Source organism: Adiantum capillus-veneris, chromosome 12 (assembly GCF_014529385.1).
Source record: "Adiantum capillus-veneris isolate H3 chromosome 12, ASM1452938v2, whole genome shotgun sequence".
Taxonomy (NCBI): domain Eukaryota; kingdom Viridiplantae; phylum Streptophyta; class Polypodiopsida; order Polypodiales; family Pteridaceae; genus Adiantum; species Adiantum capillus-veneris.
The window spans coordinates 75,901,736-75,919,296 of NC_140942.1; positions in this window are offsets into that span (position 1 = coordinate 75,901,736).

Here is a 17,561-nt window from a genome sequence, read left to right on the forward strand (position 1 = left end):
GTTCATCAAATTTGACCCCTTGAGCTGACAACTGACTGTAGATTGTGTTGAATTCATTTAGATGATTGGACATAGGTGTCCCTTCTTTCATCTTCAAGTCAACAAGCTTCTTAAGCCAGTATACCTGTGAAGCTGCACTCTGCTTCTCATAAAGATCACTCAGCTTTAACCATGCTTGATAAGCCAACATCTCGTCTGCTACATTGAAGTAACTCTTTCTGCCAAAGTCAGCATAATGGTAGAAAGTGCCAATTCATCCATTTCGTTCCATTCATCTTCGTCCATATCTTCTGGTTTTATCCCCTTGAGCTTTATAGGTTTTATCTGCTTCTTTTGTACCAACACGTGACAAATCTGCTTCTTCCACAATGGGAAATTGGTTCCATCCAGCTTCTTGATATTGTAAAGAGTAGTGTCCTGTGATCCAGCCATAGCTACGCTTCACAGTGGTTTACTTTCCTGGGAAAAATTCGGCAGAGTTTCCCCTGTAAACTGACCTCTGAACCAATATCAACCTGTCAAATGAACCAAGAAAGCTTCAGATTCTGCATAAATTTTGGCAGAGTCTCCTTTGTAAAATGGCTCTGGTGTACTCAAAAAACAGACCAAAAAACAGCTCAAAAAACACTGTCTCTCTGACACTGTAAGTTGCGGGTAAACCTGTCCTGCACCTGTACTGTCTCTCACTGTCTTGTCACTGTCCTGTAAGCATAGACTGTGACAATGCCTCAACGGCAGTAAAGCAAAGATGCAATCCCAACTGTCTAACTCACAGTCAATACATCCTAGCTGCCTATCTAAGGGTGCTCGAGGGATCGCTCCAAGACCTGTATCACCGAAAGGATCTCAACATTCGAGAATCCCCCAGCTCAATAAAACCTCACTCGACCCTCAACAAAGGCTGCAGTAAATCTGACAGTATATAGACTTCCCACAAAGTCATACATCCACAAATTTCCCACTGTATGCTGTAACCGCTACGGCGGTTGTTTGCTGCGTGACTCATAGCCAGCAAACCCTCAACAGACATACATCATCTCTGACAATACATCCCATGTGGAGGTACCTGCAATGTCAGGATGAAATCTGGAATATCAAGCAGTGAACACAAGCTACCTGATGAACTAGTGGATGTCGCCTATAGTCTGTGTGTAGATGCGCCCGTGTCGTATGTGGCACGCTTCCAAGAACTGTGAGCCGTCCTTCGATGTGTAGATAGCCACAAATCAACACTCTGGGAGTGTCGATATCCTCAGCACCTGCAGTCGTAGGTTGAAAAACCCCAAATTTGCAGAAGTCGGATCTGCACCCGCCGAGACCACGTAGTCGAAAATGGCCTGCGCAGACCTTTGTCAAAGCCGAACGGTGACCGAGATGACCTTAGAATGAAATTCTGAGCAGATCGGGCTCTCCCACAGGATTTGGGGCCGTGTCTTCGCCTGTTGAATCTCACTCCAATCTGAGCTGGTGACTCTAGCCTCCTGCAGTGCTGCCCTGAGCCTCGATCTGAGCTCTGATACCAGTTGAAGGAGTACGAGCGGAAGTGCGACGCGAGAGAGAGTGCGAGAAGAAGAGCACGACGATATGGTGAACTCGCTCTACTGTAATGTGTAGAGCATAGTGAGTTCTTATTAGGTTTTTTTTACAAAAGAATATGTGTACATACCTGGCGGCCCGCCCACTTACCTGGGCGACCACATTGGGCTTTATACCCCAACAAAAGATCCTTAACGTAAATTCCGTCTAATGAAAATCATTGGCAATTTGTAGGTTGTTGAAGGTTTTATGATGTTGTAATTGGCTACCAAAGTCTCTTAAGGTTTCTCTTTCAATGATAAGTTTTACTTGCAAAAAAAGTTGTAGCTTTGTGACATGGATAACAACTAGGATGCCCGTGCATCACCTGCATACAGATCCAATGCTAACAAAATGTTATGTTATTTCTATGGGTGCAGGTGAGGGCTACTCTCTTTGGTTTAGCTTTTTGGTTGCTTTACTGTTTGAAAGATTGGCTGCTGGTTCAAAATTTGTGAAGGAATTTCTACCTTTTGGGATGGTGACTTGTACCAACTTGATGACATTCATTTGTACAAAATCATGTTATCTAAGTTTGTTTTGTACAATAAACCTTGCATTTATCTGGGTACCTTGGTCTTTGAACATGTATATGTTCATCTGTGGGTAATATGAGTAAATAACTAAAACACACACAACTTGCACATAGATCCAGTCCTACCACTTGATCAGGACCAGGATCCCAATATTACGCTAGGTCAGGTTGCTCTAGTAATACAATCAGTCTGAGCTAATAGGGGTTAGCCTCACACGATCATTATGAATGTTTTCTGACCGGTTAAAGACTGAGGCTACTATCAAAATATTACACTACACTCTATCTTTATAGTTTGTTTTTTAGATTCTGTCTTTTATAATATTTCCTTTCAAATTTATGGGACATATCTAACTATGCCTCCTTCATGCAATTTCCTTGTATCAAGGACTGGATTTTCCAATGGATCCTTTCACGAGCTTCACTTTTGGTTCTTAGATGCATACAAGATGCGGAAGCATCTCCTCTCATTGTGGCCTCGTCTAGTAATCCTATTACCTCCTTGATTCACACAGTCTCCTTTGACAAATGGGTCAAAACTTTGGTTGTTTTGGTTAGAAACAATAAGAAGGGTGTCTTAGGTATTACCGACATTATTGCTAAAAGCTCATAAAGAGGACTTGGCTAGGTTCTCTTCGGATGGTGTTGAACTTGCTAACCTTCTCAGAAAGCAGTGTGGGCTCAACCGAGTTTTGTCACGCCCCCAACTATTATGATTCTCCTACCTACCAACAATCTTGTCTGTAGGGATGCTGCTGTTGCGGAAGCTATTAAAGAATTTCAGAAAGATTTATTCTCTTAGTGAGAATTTTCTTTTGGAATTGGTACCTAAGGTTTCGAGAATCTTCCCATTTCTACCTATACGACCAGTGGAGGTTGAATCTTTAGGGGTGGAGCACAAACTTTGGTTACTCCCTAATAAAGGTTTTTTGGCCCCTACCTCAATAGAGACGGGCTTTTTTGGCAAATCTACTAGCTGCTACTATGGAGGATTCTCGACTAAAGATGCTCAAAGGAGTGCAATGTTTGGACAAAGGAGAGCTAATTAAATCTCCGTTCAACATGTATTTTCTGGATTCCAAGAAGTGTAACTCTAATGCATGTATGTATGTGAGAACCAAAGGTATCATGGAATTTAGTAAAAACAATGTTGATTATTATGCAAAATCAATCTGGAATATTTATAGACCATGTCTCAAGTGCGCTTGCAGATTTCTTGATCGAAAGCGTCATGTGAATCTAGCATTATATGGTTCAACCATGCAGTTTGGTATGCAATCAACAATCTGGAATCTATATTTTCAAAAAAGTCTACATCCTTTCATCTTACTCTCCATCTGCTCTTGGTTAGGTGGGCAAGCCAAGGAATTGGTTTTGGCACAAATTGCCTTCATAAAATTTTGTGCGTTGATGGTTGACATGCTCAAAGAGCTCGGGGCAAATGAACCACGGATGCTCCTTACCACTTATGGTTCTTACAAAGGGATTAAAACTATTCTAGGTCTTCTGAAGCCTAACTTTGAAGATGATGAGTCCCCTTCTCAAAAAAGACCCAACACACTTCTAACTCCAGACTCCACAATTACTTCCTTTCTTACCCCCTCTTCGTCTACTGACTCCAGTTTTGGAAGAGGAAATTCTAGAAGCTTTACAAGAGGAAGGGGTCGGGGATTGCCTATTAAACATCTTTTGGACATGTGATTGTGCAGGTAGCAGTCAATGAGATCGAGAGGCGCTTTCTATCAAGCAAAACTGGGGATTGTAGTGCAAATTTCATTCATTGTCATTTCACCAATAGAATTTTGTATTTCATTTCACCAAAATCAAAGTTTTTTGAATGCTTTGATTTGACATATGATAATCATTTTGTAACTGAAAATGTTGTGTTTGGTTGGAAATATTTTGACCCTATTAAGTGTTTTGTGTACTCAAATGAATTTCTGAGACATGAACCTATTGTAAGGTGTAAATGCAAAAAATTTACCGCATAGTGCAAGGATTTTGGTAAACTTGGTGTACATGTCTGTACGACAAACCGTCTAACTATTATTAAGATTTCTTCTCTTCAAGATTTACTTGAAATGGGTTTGAATCACATACGTGTAGAGCCTCTAAATCCTAGAATGGCACTGTCCGCACTACTAGACTGTCTGGCTGACTTGGCCTTAAAGCTCCAATAGGATCTTGTTGAAAAACTTAAGATGGTCTTTTTTTAAAAGGCTAGTCTTTTACCAGAAAAATGGCTCAGCTTGGATACTACTTGGGTCACTCCAAACATTATGCAAGAATTCCATGAGCTGACTTGTGATTGGTTTATAGTCGGACTCGATAAAGCTGCCAACACTGTATCAGTTATCTATAAGAAGCTTATTTATGAAGCTGCCCTAGTAAGGTTGGGTGGAAATGAATTTGAAAAGGCGAATGAAACACTAAAGGATGTGGCTTTAGCGTTGCTGAGAGTTTTGGACAATATGGAATACAATGAAACTTCAAATAAGCTTCCCGTGTTGTTCCCGACTTTGCTAGGCTGGAATGATGAACAAGAGACATTCTACCTTACAAAGAAGGGTGTACCTTGATATATCACTAGAAGCATGAGAATCCAAGTACGTCTATTTCATTTTACCATATTCTCTTCCTAGGAGGACCCTTTTATCAAACAATTCTCATATCAAACCCCTTTCAACACATAACATATGTTGGTGTATAGTCATTGAAACTCTATGTGCAAGAAACACGATCTTTTCTAGAAAATCTTTACAACTTCTAACCATAATTGGTTGCAACTCGTGGGGGATTGGTCCACTTGGTGGACCATCCTCCACCGAGTGGATCTCTCCTCTGGGATGGGGGGAGGCCACACACACACACACACACACACACTTACATAGGATCTCCTCTGATATGGATGACTTGCACACCTCCTTGAAAATATGCCCTCTTAAGATGAGTTTTCCTTACCTAAGGTGCTAGTGTTTGATTACTCAATAATTACCAAGCTCGTACTAAGCTGTAAACACCACATCCATGGGCACTTGCCACATAAATCGTGTTTCCATGATGCACTTGCTACCTATGAGCCCTTTAGATAAGTTGAGGGACACCACATCTAGAAATTTTTGAAGCTCTAACCAATAATTAATCACACCTAAATCTGGTGAATTTCGAGCAACATTTCTCAAGAAATAGGAAAACTGAGCGAGTAAGATAACCAATAAACATAAAAGAATTGATTTGTGCTCTAATGAATCAGAGTCAAACTCAAAAAATGACTCAAAATATTTCCATGGTCACTATAGAAAACCTTATAATATCTTCGAGATTTACTCACCTACGAAGCAAAAAGGTAATGTCAATAGCAATGTCAAGAATCAATTGGTTGAAAATCCTACATCTTTGTAGATAGAGACTATCTATGCTCACAATAACATTCAAAAAAAATATAGAGAAGACCAAAATAATGTTCAAATGAATTAAGATACGCAAGGAGTTGGACAAAACACAACAACATCATTGTCAAATATCAATTAGGTATAGATTCCTACATCTTTGCAAACATAAACTGCTATCTACTCAATGTCAAAATTCAAATTAACTAAAGAGACAACAAAAAGACTTGACTTACTTTCAAATCAATGAAGGAACTAAAAAAACACAATAAGCACTCAAGACTACGTGACATAAACATTATGATACTAATATTACTTCTCAAGGTTACAATGGTTTCTTAACTAAATTAAGAACTAGAGAACACACAATAACAACGCCATCAAAAATTTATTCAAGTCTAGACATAAAGCTCTGTAAGCTTAAATCAAGAGAAGTCTAAGAAGGTGAACAAAATTTGAAACCAATAGAGCTTCTTGGAAGTGTGTGAAGGGGCAATACGTAAACTATGCAACTACAACTTGCCTTACACCACCCAAAGCCTGAAATAATTCCACCTTTGTGAGAGAACCTTGGTGTATGAACTCATGTGCGTGGCAATCAAGACCCATAACTTGCAAGAAGATGAAGTACATATGCTTACAAGGAGTATAATTAAGCCTTTTTGCCTCTCTCTTCTGGAAGTCCTCACATGTACATCTTGGGAAATCTAAAATAGCCACAGAGTATGTGACCCTTTTCAAAGTTAAACCTCTGTGTTGACATAAAAAACATGTGTCTCCTTGCACACCACAACCATTTCTTTAACTAATTGTGCTTCCATGCTTCTGTCCAACTCCATTTGGCTTTGAAAATCTTTTGTCAAATTTCCTCTCCACTTCACAACCTTACCATATCTATATATTGGACGAAATGCGCTTGGAACTCTTTGTGCATTATGGGACCCATCCGTACCTTGTGCAGCACGTACTTTCTCTTCAGAAACAAATCCATTCTCTTGCAGCTGTTTAACTTCATCCTACAACAAGTTTGTGCCTTCATCCACTACCCACATCCCATGCACTGGACCAGGTGGACAAACAATCATGTCGTGGGTTTTCCACGTGTGCATTGTGCTTGTGTTAGAAAACCACACAAATCCTTCAGTAATTCTTGCAGGTTATTATTAGATGATGGATACTTTCGGCGCCCCCAAAAGCATGGGGTTGGGACTCCAATTCTAGTTTTTATTGATCCATCATTGATATACCCACCACACTTCTGTCCTTCACTTCCAACCAACCCAAAGCATGTCACTCTTTGTTGTGGTGCAGTCCTCCGTATTGCCCACATATTTCTTGGAATGCAAGACTCTTGCCATATCTGTCCACCTTGTAGAGTTGAAGATGCTGGTAAGCTAGTGCGAATAGCAGGTCGATGACAATAACAAATTCAGGTATGTGGCCGTCATCATCAAGTATCACATCAGCATCAACAAGCAATGAACGTTTTTTTTAAAACACTTTTCTCAGTTTCTTTGTTCATCTTGGGGCTATCTAATCCCATTTCATGCATTAAAGATTTACTTAAGTCAAGCAACAATTTTTGAAGCAGAAGCAATTGATCGTTGATTGAGAAACCTTTGTGCTAAATCTTTTAGTCCCAGGCCATGTGACGTATGCACGCCTTTCAAATAAGCATTGTATCTCATATTTTGCAAAATATCCATTGTCATGTCTACACCAACTGCTTCATAGAAACTCATATGGTCTTTGTAACCAATGGATGCACGCATGCTTCGTCTATGAGAGATTTTTGGTAGGAACAAACTCCAACATTCCCATCTCATCATGTTTAACAAACCTTCCTCCCCAATGTGAGACTCTTACATCCCACCATGCCAACCAACATTCTTTGTTGGTGTATAACTCCACTTCCTACAGAGTATTTTATGCTCTTCTTGAGTAGAGGGATGAATGCATTTACTTGTATGTCGGACCATTGGTTGCTCCTAGTGAAAGCCACAAGATCTCTCTCGTGTATTCTCATCTTACTTCAAAAGGTCTCAATTTCGATGATGAAATGAAGATCACTTTCTTGCTATGTTCGCTACCATCGTCATGGGATACCTTCAACACAAACATAAGCAATTCTGCGCCTAATGGCAAGCTAGTTTTCAATGATGTTGCTAGTGTGTTGCTCACTGAGGAGATTTGACGCCAATCTTTTGATGTGAGTGGGCATGGTGATGCGTATGTGGCTAGTGGCAATCATGACAAGCAAAGGCACCGTGGTCGTAGCTACAATCATTCTCAAGATCGCATGCAAGGTCATAGCAAGAGTCGTGGCAAAGACATACAAAATGTTGAGTGTTACTACTGCCATAAAAAGGGACACTTGAAAAAATATTTCCGCACAATGCAGCGTGATAAGGAATTAGAGAAAGCGAAGTCTGACAAGCCTAAAAGTAGTGTGAAGATTGAAGAAATTAATGTGGTTGAGGCTCCAGCCATTGAAAAGTTTCTGAAGTGTCAAATGATGTGTTGATTTTCACATCGGATTTGAGTCATGATGCATTCTTAGCTCCTGACAAGTGTTATGTGCAGAATTGGATTGTGGACTCAAGTGCTATCTTTCACGTGACTTCTCACAAGGAGTGGTTTTCTACATACACTACCACACATGGCACAATGAAGCTAGGCAATTCTCGTGAGCTTGATATATGCACTACCATATTTGCTCATGGTTCTTAGATTATCAAGAAGGGAAATCTGGTCATGCTTAAAGTCCAAAAGTCTGGCTCGTTGTACTCACTTTATGTCTCTTCTATGAAAGAGAATTCTATTTGTGTAGGCAAGCTGTTGTCTTCAGAGTTGTGGCATAACCGACTAGGACATATGAGTCAAAAGGGAATGAAAGTCTTGCAGCGTTCTGGTTATATCCATGTGTTAGATTACTCTAACTTCTCTTTATGTGAGCATTGTATCCATGGCAAACAGACTAGGTTGACATCAACGCCTTTGGATAAGGAGTTAGGGAGTCCTCTAGATCTCGTTCATAGAGACTTGTGGGGACCTATGCTAGTCAAGTGTCTAGGGGGAGCGTTATACTTCCTGACATTCATAGACGACTCTACTAGAAAGGCATGGGTTTATCTCTTGAAGCGAAAGAGCGACGTCTTTAGTGTCTTTCAAAAGTTCTTAGCATTGGTAGAGAACCAATCAGGTAGAAAGCCTTTGCACAATGACAATGGAGGCGAGTACATCTCCTCCGAGCAGTAAAAGAGGAATTAGAAGACAATTTACCATGCCTTACACACCCACTCAAAACAGTGTGGCTGAGAGGATGAATAGAACCATTCAAGAACGTGTCACTTCTATGTCGTCTATGGAAAACTTTACCTCAAGAATTTTGGGGAGAAGTTGTTATGATGGCTGCTTACTTGATCAATTGGTCACCTAGTACACCACTAAAGTACAAGGTTACACAGGAGATGTGTACGGACAAAGAGCCCAATTATGACATGTTACGTGTATTTGGGCGTGAGGCATTCTCACATGTGCCAAAAGTGCTTACAAATCGGATGATGAAAAGGAAGAGACGACAAAGGTGCCGTATTCTTTGGCAGTTGGTAGTCTTATGTTTGCCATGGTTAACACACGGCCAAACATTGCATATGCAGTGGGAGTGGTCAACAGGTTTATGGCAAATCCAAGCAGAAAGCATTGGGAAGCAGTGAAGCACATCTTGAGATACATCAAGGGCTCAGCTAGCAAGTGCTTACGCTTTGGAAATAGTGATGCATCCATAGTTGGATACATTGATTTGGATTATGCGATTGTGTAGACACTAGGCAATCCACATTTGGTTACGTCTTCTTGTTTGCTAGAGCGGCAATTTTTTGGACATCATGTATCCAGAATTTTACTTCGTCTTCCACCACTGAGGCAGAGTATGTTGCAGTTTCTAGTTCTAGTAAGGAAGCTGTGTGGTTATCTCGTCTAGTGGGAGACTTTGGTATACAACATACACTAGTACTATATTGCGATAATTAGAGTGAAATTGTGTCAGCAAAGAACCCCGTGTTTCACTCCAAGTCAAAACACATAAAGGTCAAGTATCATGTGGTACCGGATATTTTGGCTAGCAAATGCATTGAGTTAGCCAAAGTTCACACAGATGAAAGCCCAGCGGATGCTCTCATGAAGAGCTTAGCCACAGAGCGGTTTGCACATTGCATGGAGATGATGAGCGTAGGGTGAAGCTTGAGTCATGCTTCGTGTTTTGTACATTTGTACATAGTAGCCTCTACATTCTTTAGCCACTTGGGCCACATTGGTCTTCAAGTGGGAGATTGTTAAGTTTCAGGCCGCGTGGTCGCCGGGCGCCCGCCCATCTTATTATATTCTTTGTTCAAGCTTGCTGGTTTATGTACACGTTCCCATCAAGCCTCTTATTTGACCATAAACTACCCTTTCATGCAACATAAAGTAAATCAAGCTTGCTGTAAAATCCACCTATCTATATACGAGCCGTTTTGGAGTGAACACAAATTTGTTGTACTAGCATTGCCACCCTGTATGTTGAGTATTTATATTCAACTAAAAAACTACTTTTGTGGAAATTGCATCCAAACAAGAAAAAACCTATTATTTTCTATCTACATATGTATATAAAGCATAACCCACTCTTCTCTGAATCAAAAGGATGACCATTTGTGTTCCATAAGCAACAAGAGCACATGCGTGGATAAAAAATAACATTTTTGAATCCTATCCACCATTAACATATGCATATGCAATCTTCTTGCTTCTAATTTACAAGGATTTATAGTCCATTTATGCATTCCAACAAAGCCTCTCCACTTGTCAAAGCCCATATGTAACCATTCTTGGAGCATGTCAAGATTCCCCTTATTACAAATTCACAACCCAAACATGCTCTTCAAAATCCTATGAACAAGGAACCACCTCTGAAATGCTTTGTGATATATCCACCAACCATTTCAAAACAACTTTAAGCACCATGTCCATCAACAAGTTAGCACATGCCTCCTTTACCAGCTTGTTGAAGATCACCTTATCTCCTCCTTCTTAATGCAAAAAAGATTGACCATCCCGAGCTTCATCCTTCATCCTTCAATAACACTAGCTCCAACTCACCACAAACATTAACTGGCTACAAAGAACCATCAATCACCTCAGCGTCAGCCTTGCCCACCCCTCTAGTGTCTTAAAATGGCAATGATTCCTCTACAAACTGGTCACTACCTTCGAGAGAATCCTCTTCTACTAGAGCATGTTCATCATATGCTTCCTTGTATTCTACATTAATCGTTTCTACCCTTTTGCTATCTACTCCCATTGCATGCATAGGTTTAGGTAAAACAAGCTGCTTTACATCTTCTTGTTCTTTATGTTTCACATCTACTGCTTCAAATTGTTTCATCGATTGCAAGTTGGGTTTGATCTCTTCTACGACATGATGGTCTTCACTATCTACTTCCACCTCGTCTTCAACCATATTTGATTTCTCCTCTAAGCAAGATTCCTTATTGATGAGATTACCACCATCAGATGAAACCACTTGTTGTTTGGCTTCACAAAAGACATCTGATTTAACTTTGGTAATCTCTTCTTCATTTACAACTCGAACAGGCTCTGCCTCATTGATAGCTTTAACTTAAGATGAGTATCAAACTTAGGTTATATCTTGAACATGCCTCGTTGAATCAATCATTGAATTTGTCAAAACTGGCTAGGTACAAGCATTATCTCTATTGATTTCCAACCATAACCACTTGCTTCTTGTATCCCTCTATCCAAACCATTTATTCTCACTTCTTCACGTTGTAGTGGTGTTGACACAAAAGCTACATCTGCATACTTGAATATACTTCGCTCCAATTTTTGCTTGATCTTCCTACTCTTTCCCTTGGCTAGAAAACCCACATCATCATAAGTCTTCGTATATCAGACGAGACAAATTTTGGGCTTACGAGGAGGCATTGACGTCTTCTCATCACTAATTCTCATAGTTCAAAGTTGTACGAGTATGGATTGTTGGGGTTTTAGCTAGAACTATAGGACAACTATGGTACAAGGAAGTGCAAGGAAGGATTATAGATTGTTTCTACAATTTGGAAAATCAATCCTGGTTTTGTCCAAGTATGTGCTATAATGGTGATTGAGCACACATTGTTTAACGTCTAAGGGGTTGTAGGTTTGGTCTAGAGCTACATCAATCGAGAGTAATTTCCTTTTCACTTAAACCTAATACAATCAATCAAATCTACTTGGAATCTATATATGTTGCTTCACTTGTCTCTGTTTCAGCTTGTTTAGCACAATACCTCTCACAGCCAAAGGCTTGATGCCTTCTTGGGCCCCTTTTGAACAACTTGCCAAGAAGGCTTGGTGCGTTCTTGGCCCCCTCTCGAACAACTTGTTATCCGGTGATGCTCCTTTCATTGCCCTCTTGCTTTTTGTTTCGATGCAAATTTAACACATATATAAGTCCAACGGTGCTAATTTTGCACCTATTATGTGTGAATGTTTGTTTTACTACTAAATAAACCAATGATAGTATCACTAGTCCAGTGAATTGAGTTTGGTGGGCACTCGTTTCCCCCCTTACAACACCAACTTTTCTTCCCATATCATTTTCTCTTCATTGCACACAAATTGCCATAAATATGTGCATGGCTAGAGATGGTATTCAATGCTTGTGGTGTTACTCACTCACTTGATTATTAAGCTAGTAGTGGAACTTGCTCAACAGTTCGCCTACAAAGCAATAGAAGGTCGATCCAAACAAGCTAACCACACACGTAGACACACATAATAGTAATCAAGCAGTCAAATAATCATGCATTTAAGCACTTTGTGGGGGCCTTGAGGCAACACCAACACTCACACACACACACACACACACACACACACACACACACACACACACACACACACACACACACAGAGGGCATTTTGTGGGCCGTTCGCATCACTGAACAACATGGCAACTCTTGATTAATCTCCCAAACCTCACGACAGAGGGAGTAGTCACGGGACTTCCACTAATCTCTTGCAGTCCTACATGACCACTCAAAACATGAATACATAGTCATCACAAAGGCAATGGTAGCATGGTATGTTCGCTCTACCACATGCAAACGCACACGCATGAAGCAAGACTACACAAGCTGTAGAGTAGGAGACACATACATTAAGGTGACATAAGGAACACCAACATAATATATGAAAAGAAACACTTTCTGGTCTCCTATGCAAAGTTATCTTTTTTTGTTGCATGAAGTTATTCCATTAGAGCTTGGATAGTGCCGATATCTATTCCATGCAAAAACTCACCACAAAGAGCTTTGACTTGATTATGCGAGTTTTTCATGCATCCTTTTTCGAGCTTTGACTTACAGACTAGGGTGCCGACTCCTACCCATGCAATCGACATGCATGCTTGTATGTTCAGGGAATTGGACGGTGTACGCTTTCATAAATAGACTAACATCCATTTATTGAGAAGTCCATATAGGGGGGGGGTAGCCTTTATCCTAGTACTCCTGTTGCTCTACTCATTTCTCCTCTATCTCCCATCTTCTCTCCCACATGCATGGAGCATGCATGCACAACACTCTGGTCTAGGGGTGTGCATACCACACTCCCTGTTGCTCTCTCACCCTCTATCCCTTTGTGGTTGTGCCTTTTGGTGGATTACGCTCCATGTTTGCACATTTGTTAGTTTCCTCTCTATTATGCAGTGTTTTTGTGTTTTTTTTAGGGTCGTCTTGTCTCTGTTGTTACAACTGCAAACAAATGAGTCACTCTTCTTCTAGCTCACTCCACTTGCCTTCTTACCCTTGTTCATGACCGAAAAACCATGCATTGTTGTGATTTCATAGCGATTATCAATAGGTTTTACACATTAATACCTTAAATCACATGCTAATTTTAGTCTAACAATAGTGCCATACCCTTTTTACTAACACCATAGTAGTTTGAATGCATGTTCCAAGATCCTTTTACTCAATTGAGATTGAAGCAAAATTGCCTTAGCACTATTCTTATCCTCTTATAATCTCCCCAGTTCATTTGAGCACATGCTAACAAGGCCATCACGCAAGGTGATGAGTAGGGAGCAAGAAAGATCAAGTATGTGTTGGGCCAGCTAAGGCGGGTGATGCCGGAGTAGTGCCATGGCATGGATGAGATGCAGCAAAAAAACGAGAGCGAGAGAGGGGAGAGAGTGCGAGAAGAAGAGCACGACGATATGGTGAACTCGCTCTACTGTAATGTGTAGAGCATAGTGAGTTCTTATTAGGTTTTTACAAAAGAATATGTGTACATACCTGGCGGCCCGCCCACTTACCTGGGCGACCACATTGGGCTTTATACCCCAACAACCTCCCACTTAAAGTCCAATGTGGTACTTTAAGTGTGAGAGAATCTACTATACAAGCTAATATACAAGAGATGTAGAGAAGTGATGTACTACCCTACACCTAACTGCTTGCGAAAATGCGCAAAGCTCTCTGAGGGAAGTCCTTTTGTAAGTAGATCAGCAGGATTTTCTGTAGTGTGAACTTTGACAAGCTGAAGTTGCTTATCCTCGAGCATTTCCCTGATGAAATGATACTTCACATCCACATGCTTTGTCTTTGAGTGATAAACTGGATTGCGAGCCAATTGTATAGCACTTTGACTATCACAATATAACACAGGCATCTCTTCTTTGATTCCCAAATCTGTTACTAGTCGATTAAGCCAAATTGATTCTTTGCATGCCTCTGATGTGGTGTATGATTGGCGAGAAGGAAAGCAACTAGATATCAACTATGAAACCATGGTAGATGAAGAGATCGAGGAGGAGAGTCCTTACTCAAGTGATGAGGAAGCATCAACCAGTGAAGAGGAGTCTTCTTTGGAGGTAATGGGAATTTTATTTAACGCCAACACCCAATATGTTTTTGTAGAAGAAAATCCAAACGACAATCACACACAAGGGGATGAAATATGCCACCACCTTGAAGAAGGATTTGAAAAGATGCTTGCAAAAGATCTTACTTGTGAGGAGAAGAGGTCCTACATCAATATGTTAAGGAGGTATCCCAATTTGTTTATCACTGACTACTCACAAATAAGAGGTTGTAAAAGCCTTACATTGTATATAAAGCCATAAATGACCATGCAAAACTTGAGCTCTAACTGAAGCTAGCTTGCATGCTCTAGGGGACGATGCCCACGTGCTCGACATACCTAACAATCCCCCCCTCAAGCCCGAACTGGAGAAGCAACTCATGATACCTCAATTTTTTGGTGTACTCGTCAACCGTGAGTTTTAGGTTTTCTCACAACCAAGGATTTCTAGTGTATCCATAACCTGATGCTAGATTAGTAACCCCCCCTTGAACAGATAGGGTGTAGGTCAAATATGTAGCTACCAAAAATGGAGTTTTTGGTTCACTGCCAAACCTTGGGTTTAAGGTGTACCTAGTAACCTATGAGAAGTAGGACAAAATAGGACTTGAGCAAAGAAAAAAAAAACTGGTAATTTGGGAGGTCTTACCACTTATGTGTGGCAGTGTCTATAACCCGTACAAATTTTTGACATGACAATAGAAAAATGATGACAAATCTATGACACTAAATTGGCAAAAATAGGTTTGTGAAATCTTGTAGTGGAGTCTTGAAGCAGATACTCGTGTAGCATTTGTTGATGTATCGAGTGCCTGAAGCAAATAGTGAATATAGTCTTCACGAGCTTCATTGCCAGCTTCAATTGGTCAAAAATATCTTGATTCAATGTGCATATGTGGATTGACGATCTTCTTGTGATTGGAAAATTTGGATTTCTTGTTTGAAAAGAATCTGAGAGTACTCCATAAATTTCTCCGCATCAAGAAGACCTTGATATGTATATGTCGTGTATGAAGACCAAATCCATTGAATTTATCGAGCTTTGACATGATGATTGAATTTGTAGATAATTTTTCCTCAAAGCCAATGTCACAATTGATGAAGACCAAAAGCAAACCAATAAGTGTGATATGGGTGTGCCAAGTGCTCAGTAATCAAAGACTTTTGTTGAAAGTAGAATTTTAGAAAAATCTTATGTTTAAGCTCACAATCGAACAAGACTTGTTGATGATGATGAATCGTGTGGGTGTGAATGGGCATTTAATTAAAGTCAAGGGATCAAAGTAAGGTGGACGTTGAAGGCAGTGTGAAAATTAAAACAAAAAAACAAGATTCTGTAATGAAGCAAAAGCGCAGACAGTAGCACCGACTGTAAGGAAGCTCACAACAAGCTATGGCAGGGTTTTTAGCAGAAGGTGATGTGTTGAAAATTCACCTGCGCTTCGCTTTTCCGACCTTGTATTGCTGCAATTTGTCAAAGCGGTTCAGCTCTTAGCTCTTGCAGCACGTTCTCATAAGCAATGTTGCCGGTAAGCTAGGAGTAGCCTTATAATATGCTGCAGCGTTCTGCAATGCCCACCTGTCGTAAGAAAACGTCTGGCCCTGGGCTGATTCAGCACACCCCCTTGGGCTACCTTCTTCACGATCTCCTTCTCTCTACAAGTCTCCCTAAAACGAAACCGGTGGCTCTAATACCAGTTGTTGGGGCAGCTAAGGCGGGTGATGCCAGAGTAGTGCCATGGCATGGATGAGATGAAGCAGAAAACAAGAGCGAGAGAGGAGAGAGAGAAACTCGGTATAGCTTTGCAAAAGAGAAACTCACGCTACTGTTTTTTTTATTATTGCATCTTGTGTAAAAGCCTTACATTGTATATAAAGCCACAAATGACCATGCAAAACTTGAGCTCTCACTGAAGCTAGCTTGCATGCTCTAGGGGACAGTGCCCACGGGCTTGACATACCTAACAATATGTGTGGCATTTACTTACAGTGTAATTTGCTCCAAGCTCCTTTATTAGATTGAGATTTAGATTATATTTCATTTAGGCACAAAACATTTAGCCTCTTGTAGTGCTTTTATTAAAACATCAACGCAAGGAAGGTAGTAAGGAGAAACTTTAATCATATCAAGCATTTACAATTGCATCGAAACTTATTATGCATTAAATGTCTTTATTCAAGTCAACAAAACCATTCCTTTTACTTTCATGATGAAAACTCCCAACTTCATCATGTAAGTACTACTTCAAGAGCTTGTTGTTTATAAATAATATTTGGGGTTTAAAAAATTCACAGTCCAATACACATATATTTTATATGCTTCCTTTTTTCTGTTTTTTTTTTTTTGGGGGGGGGGCATATTACATCTTGTGAAACCTAGCCTCATGGACAAGGTCACCCCATGACCCTTCAAATGTGACCTTTTCCTTTGTTTCTTGAATCTTTCGTGATGGGAGTGCTTAATTAAGTCCATGTGGCTGAACACCATAACACTCTTTAGAGGTTTGGATAATTGTTTACAACAAAGGGCCCCGATAGGTGGCTTGGGTTGTTTCCAACTAGCATGCATTCTTATTGGGTATCTAGCAGGGAAAGGATGCTTATTATCTTTTCCTAAGAATCAAGGTAATCGACGAAGGTATGGAGCATTGATTATGAGAAAGGACAATAAGCGCCCTTGACCATCAAGAGCCGGTGGGCGGATCACCATGCACAAAATGTACACGAGGGTCGCAAGCAAGGGCCTATCACGACATATTGCACACAAAGCCATAGCCGTGCAAGGCCTACATGCAATCGCTCGACAATTATTAAAGTACATATGTTGATGTGTCAACTGCTCAGTTGGTTCCCTTGGCTGACTTGACATCTTGTGAATGGAGGTTGCACAATCCGTTCGGGCTGCTAATGTGTCGGGCATTAGCTTGTTGCAACACCACATTTTGCTCAAGAATGCCAACGGGTTAGACCGTGGAGATCTCAAGCCTCCGGCCCCGACATTGACGGCACAAGAAGGATCAAAAGGTGTCCTCAGATCCAAATCGTGGTCTCTTTGATGAGAATATGTGGTCCTTTCAGTCTGAACAAATGATTTTGCTTATAAAAGGGCACAGTAGGCTAATGTAACAAAATAAAAATAATAACAGAACAGTTGACGA